Source organism: Notothenia rossii (assembly GCF_949606895.1).
Source record: "Notothenia rossii genome assembly, chromosome: 8".
Lineage (NCBI taxonomy): Eukaryota > Metazoa > Chordata > Actinopteri > Perciformes > Nototheniidae > Notothenia > Notothenia rossii.
In genome coordinates this window covers 24,492,781-24,499,197 of record NC_136906.1, presented here as the reverse complement: position 1 = coordinate 24,499,197, position 6,417 = coordinate 24,492,781, and the positions used below count along the sequence as shown (strand labels likewise).

The window sequence follows — 6,417 nt, the reverse complement described above, 5'->3', positions numbered from 1 at the left end:
CTGTGCTCCAGTACCTCCTGTACCTCTAGTACCTCGTTCATTCACAAAAGAAGCACTGTCACTACCATGAAGGTGAGAAATCGCTCTTTACAGGCTTTTTTTTTGAAAAACATGACTTGAGAGAAGTGCATTTACTTAATTAAAAAACAAACCAGTGCAGCTACGGCTACTTTCAGGCCGTAATACAAATGGACACCCTCCAAAAACGTGTAGGATGGAATATCACAGAATAATATGCTATTCTTGAAATCTTGATGTTGTCTCGTGAACTGGGAAAAGTTGATCGTTCGGTCAAGACTTCATTATCCTGGGATCTTGAAATCACGTCAATCTACCCATTGGATTACAAAATGTATTGTCCACATTGCTAAAAGTGAAAGAAAACGTAAGGATTTAGCCACTTGAGTGATATGACCATCACTTTTTGAGAGACCACATAAACACATACAAACAAACTCAAAACAATAAATACTATGCCACCAGACTGAGATAGGTTTGCATTGCTAATTACTATGAGAACCAGTAGGCTGCTATTTTTTCTTCTTCTAAGCAATACAATATGCATGAAGCACAGACTGCAGCATTTTACTGTCTTTCTTTCCAAAACATCAAAGATGAATGCTCGCCTGAGGGGCTTCTTTCTCTCTTTTTTTGGATCAGATATCCTAGAGGCTGTGTGAAAAATGAATAAGACTCATTTCCATTGGGAGTGAGTTAGCAGTGAAAATCACAGATGTGGAGTTCACCTTGACCTGCTTATAGCAAGGCGTCAGCACACAGACCAAAAGAGGGGGCTGACTTGAATAAACCACATATGTTGTTGATTTAATTCAGAACACCTTGAAATGGGACAGTTTCTCTGAAAATCCAGCCATTCTTAATTTTTCCATCTGTTTGAAACTTTTACCTAAGGTAATAATTTAGACAGCAGTTATATATTGCACCTGTTATGCAGAAAATGTTTTCAGATATATGCTTTAAAGTCCAAAGGGAAAGTGTGAATGTTGACTGTAGAGCTGTAACCCTAATAAATATGTATGTTATTTAGGATTGATGTTTTTTGTGGCATTAATATAAAAATGTATCCGTCATAAAGCAAGCTACAGAACCAATTTTAAAATTTTAAAATGTTAAATAGCTTGAGGTGCTTATAGATGATTTTATAATGTCACATGACATTGTGTATTTAAGCAGCTCTTCTTAATTATCATAAACCCCAACATCACAACCTGAGAGATACAATATGTTCCAGTAAGAGATCACATGGATCTGGGGCATTGTTTTGTTCATGTGGAGAACAGTCAGCAGCACACTCCCTGAGAGAATAAGAAGTATTACTGTAGCAATCTATTTAATTATTTATCAGGCGATTGCTTTGAAAAATCATCATATTTTTGCTGTGCTTCTGCAGGATACACCCCTGAGCCCTGAATATGTGGGAATATTATTATTTTATTCATCCCCCCCTTTTATTTTTTATTATTAAGCTGTTTTCTCATAAGACCAAGAGCGAGACGAAGAAAGATGTTCTTGTCTGAATTCTGGTAACTGACCAGTAAAATGGTATGCTGCACTAATATAGCAAGCTTCATTCTTTTTATAAGCATGTTAGCATTGTCACCTTAGACTTAGAGCAAAAATACGAAAAACTGTACACATGAATATAATTGAAAGGCAGCTAATGAGGAAATGACCACAACTGTGTGTGTTTTAGAAATCATATCACCATTAGCCACATCTGAGCTAGCCCTCCTGACCAGCTCTGTACAGTACCTCAGGTGTTCTCCAATTGAAGTCGCTCTAAAAAAAACAAGATATTGTAAATGAGTTGGCTATGGAGGTGTAATTTTGCTTACCTGTGGAACACAGCAAGGCTAACTGATATCTACTGTTTTTAGTCAATTGTACTTCTCAATCAAACGATTATCTAGAAAATGGTGATAAATGTCAATCAGTGTTACCCAAAGCCCAAGAAGATGTCCTCCAAGTTCAGAGATATTCAGTTTACTAACTGACATAAATTTCACTTAATCATTTTTCTTGGACAATGAAAATAGTTGAGTTATGTGGAAGCTTGTGTTACCAGGCAACACGGCTTTTAGCAATTTAATCTAATTTCCTTACATTACATTGTATAACATAACTAAACTGAGCTTAACTGTTATTAAAGATGTATGAGTTAAAATGGAAAAAAACTTGGTTAAAGCAATGTTGTGCCAGGACATATTTGCTATCATACTGTACATACTGTAACAAATATGTCCTTGATATCAAGCTGAATAACATATCAGACATCCTTCGTTTCAGATCATTCGAGTTAGAGAGAGAGAAGTTCTAAATGTTTTATGATGGAAATTAGCTCAAAGCTAAATCTGGCACTGTTACGCTTGATACATTTGAATGTTTTAAGTGTTCATTACTGTGCATTGTCCCTGCCAAATAAATGATCAAATTCAATAAATAAATAAAAATAAGTTGTGAAGAGCCCATCCTTTTAGCATTTAGAAATGTTAATATAATGTCTTTAACGTGTACTCTTCCCTGTCTTTAACCATTTGTTTTAGTTGTGATATTCAACCAAATGCATGTTTGTGTATATATATATATATATATATATATATATATATATATATATATATATATATATATATATATATATATATAAATATATAGCACTGACAAGTTAAAATCTTGAAGTAATATGTGTTTTTATGTATCGCAATCCAGAGAAATGCAAGTGGCAGCCAACAGCGTGAGTCTTTGCTGGTGCTGTGTGAGAAGAAAATGGCTCATTGTGAGAAGGGTATGCTGATCTGACCCCGGCTACAGCCAGACATGCAAGTGTGAAATCCAGTTGAAAGGTAAGCAGCTGATAAAGCTATACAACAAAGGCGACATCATCTCTCCCCCTCTGTCCAAAACATCTTGTCATCCATCTCTCTTCTCCATACGTTTGCATTCACGTCCTCTTTCTCAACTTCTGCAGATAAATTAAATAAAATATAACTTTGTCATGCAGTTCATTGAAAAGCCTTCGGGACTGAAACGTGTTATGTCTAAGAAACACATTTGATTTGACACTACTTACCTTATGCTTTTCTTTTATTCCGTTTTTAATGTGTTTACTGAGCAATTAGGTGCACATCACTAATGCCTGTTGGGTCTGTTACCATAGCTACGATCCGATTGTGCAGACAATCATCTGGTCCTTGTTTCCTCCAATAGGGTCGCACGGCTGAAGCTGCAATATAAAGTAAAGATGCTCATCTTTCAGCAACACACTAGTAAGAATCAGAAACAGGTTCATGAGTATGAGAAAGTGTTGTAGAGTGGCAGGCGGGGGACTGCGCCCAGTCATGGCGGACCACAGAAACAAGATCCGACGAGCCACACAGCAGGAGAGGAAGGTGAGAGCATCTACCATTTTGAAATTAAACTCCTCTTATTGTTCAGTGAAAGAGTTTGGCGGAACAAGACAGTGACATTAAACAAGGACCGCCTTTGCATTCAGGCTTTGAACGCAAAAAGAGACCAATTGTAACAAAAGAGAAGTGTCACTTTAAATGAAATGCACTGGTTGCATGAATGCTAACAGACAGACAGACTGCTTATAAAGATATAAATGTAGTCTGAACCTTCTCAGGTTCAAATTTTGTTTCACTTGGTGGGACAAAAGAAATCCAGTTGATCTTTGCTTCGAAATATGTCATTATTACGTTTCACAACACTTATTATTATTCCACATAATCTATTGTTAATGAAAAAACACATTTTAAAGTAGTTGGATACAGTTCTGGCCTCATCAGAGAGACCTGCAAATCTCATCAATCAGAACATCTGAGGAAATGATGCGTTCAGGGACAATCATGGGGAGCTTTGAGACCAGGCTTGTTGAAATCAAAGGCCTGAGAGCTGAGATATTTTTTTTACAGGCTATCTGTATCCTTCAGAGAAAAAATAAATGTGGTCAGTTAATCTGCGGCTTGGAAAAGGACAACAGCCAATGCAGCATGTTCAAGCTGCCCCCCTACTGGGCGGCCCATGAGCCTGTCGATGTGGTGGTTTGATGTTGGATGGAAAATAAGAACCCCCCACAACAAACAGAGAGGGCTGGAACAGAGAAAGAGAGGGTAGAAAGGGAAGAACCATCGACAGATGGACTCTGTTGTGATTAAAGATGGCGGCAGCCTTTACTGCAGACTACGAAGGACTATACTCGATCCATAAAAAAGCGGTGGGAGTTGTCTGCGATTCAACACAACAGAACCAAGAACCTCACAGTAAGGTAAACCAGCAGGTATGATGTCTGCTTTTGAATCTCTGACGATGAAAACTACGGTTACCAGCAACTTTCCATTGTGTTGTGTATCGCTCTTTTATGTCTGTTATCGTTGCTCCTCTCAGTGCCATACTGGTTTTGTTGTGTCCTCCCTTTCATCAAAACCGAAGCAAATCATTTGATTTGACCAGTGAATGTGCATCCCATGACCAGAGTCCTGAAGAGCCCGATAGACTAAAGGCTTAAATTAATTTTCATTTTTTCCAAGCCAGCAGACGTCTGACAGTGCACTTTCACCGTTTGGTACATGGTTACGAATGTATGTCTTTGTCATTATATCACCATAGGAATAATGTTCCTTCTTTAATATGATTGTTTTCTTCTTGTGGGAATATGGTGCTTTGTGAGCTTTAATATCCATCAAAAATAAACTCAAGTCTGAAAATTGCTCAATCGTCTGTGCCTAATCCACTCCAAGGCTTGTTAGTCATGATATATTCAGCCAGGACAAAGGACATCAGCAGGACTCCAGAGTACATTTTCTGACAGTCTTTTGAAATTACGCTTTTAGTTCAGAACTTAACACAGACATTGAATAAATGTAATATGATATTTTTTTTTAATTAACAGCTTGTCTTCAATAATAATAACTCAGTCTATCACATAAACGGTTTTGAGTGTCTGAATATCAACTAAAAGCCCTGTGTATGTTAACCATTTTTTTATTTTGAGCGGTTTTAACATGTCTTGTTGTTACTTTTGTTCTTCTCAACTTTTATTTATATTTTTTTAATATAGCCAGTTTTTATAAAGTAAACATCTCTATTGTTTGCACTTCATTTATACGTGTTAATGGGCTTTTGTTCATCAGATAGTCCTCAACAGAGATAAGCCTATTTCAGCCAAGGCCTCTACTAGGGAGTGTTGATCCACACTGACAGGTGGAACAAAATAATGAAAGGACTGAGTGGGAAACATTAAGTTGTCCTCTAGTAACACTTAACTACAGAAGGATGTATGACAATTCAACAAATATTTGAAAACTTAAAAATAACCCCTAATAAGAAACAGATCTTTCACACCAAGGCTTTCAAGAACTAGATGTATTGATCTATTCTGACACAAAATACTTATTTTACATAAGCCTAGCTGATTTCATAAATAACCAGATCTGGAGCGGAGAATCGCCTTCTATTGTTCCTCTGTCTGCGGAGCAGCTCCACAGGGCCAGTTGCTTCAGGGCTTCATGTTTGTAGTTGCTGAGAAAGGGAAGAGCATTTTTCTTTCCAGACATTTCTAGCTGTTCCAGGGATTCACTTTAATAACCTTCTGGTCACACGACTTGTGGTGCAGTTTGCTGTAAAACATGTTTGTATGGGGGTAGCAGGGGTTAAAAGTCTTAGTGGTGCAAATACAGCTTACCGGATGGATTAATGCACTGTGAATACATGAATTGTTGATAATAACAAGTGTAATAATATAAGGCTGAATGTTCAAAGCTGTCTGTAATGAAATTATGATGTTATGATAATCCTGTTAGGTCAGTGATGATGAATGTATGCAGTGTTTGAAAGGTTATTTTTTAAGTGTAGAGGGTTTTATTTTTTACTATTGACCCTATTTTGAAATAGTGGTTTGAATTGACTCGATTCCAAATCAAATGACTTGAGTCTACATCTCTGCTACATACTTCCAAACAGGGAATATAGCTGCTCCACAATATCATTAGTTTGAATCCGCCTGTGACCTGTAGCATACCTTTGTTCATCCTTAAAATAAATCAAAAGTTAATATATGTTTTCTATGGTCCAGTTTTAAAACAAACTGGGTGATGCTATGAGTTGAAGGTCAGAGTCCATCAGAGTTCAGTAGATACTCAGAAGTCCACAGGGGAAGACAATAATACAAAATCAACATCATTTCATGATAACCCATATTTCTTCACTTGACTTATTTCCATCACTAAATATTTAACCTTGAGCCTTTGAGTGTGAGAAGTCTCATTTCAGAAACTGCTTTTGATTAGGTTTGACTGATGGGTAGAGATAAAAGGTATAGGAACTGATCTGAAAACCCACATTAGCTGTCTGCAGCCTAAGATTGACTAAAGTGTTACTTTTCCTTGATTCTCTTCACGT

At 37.0% G+C, this 6,417-nt stretch overlaps 1 protein-coding gene across 3 annotated transcripts in view; it reads left to right on the top strand.

The window, feature by feature from the left end:
- The window catches only part of axin1 (axin 1), a 39,085-nt gene continuing 32,668 nt past the window's right edge, over positions 1-6,417 (top strand). Inside the window, exons 1-3 of one of the 3 annotated variants that reach the window (XM_079642695.1) lie at positions 1-72; positions 2,728-2,861; positions 3,226-3,407. The gene's annotated coding sequence lies outside the window, so the exon portion shown is untranslated. Of the gene's footprint in view, positions 73-2,727; positions 2,862-3,225; positions 3,408-4,084; positions 4,298-6,417 lie in introns of those variants that run through there. The other 2 variants (XM_079642694.1, XM_079642696.1) reach the window with 2 other exon arrangements.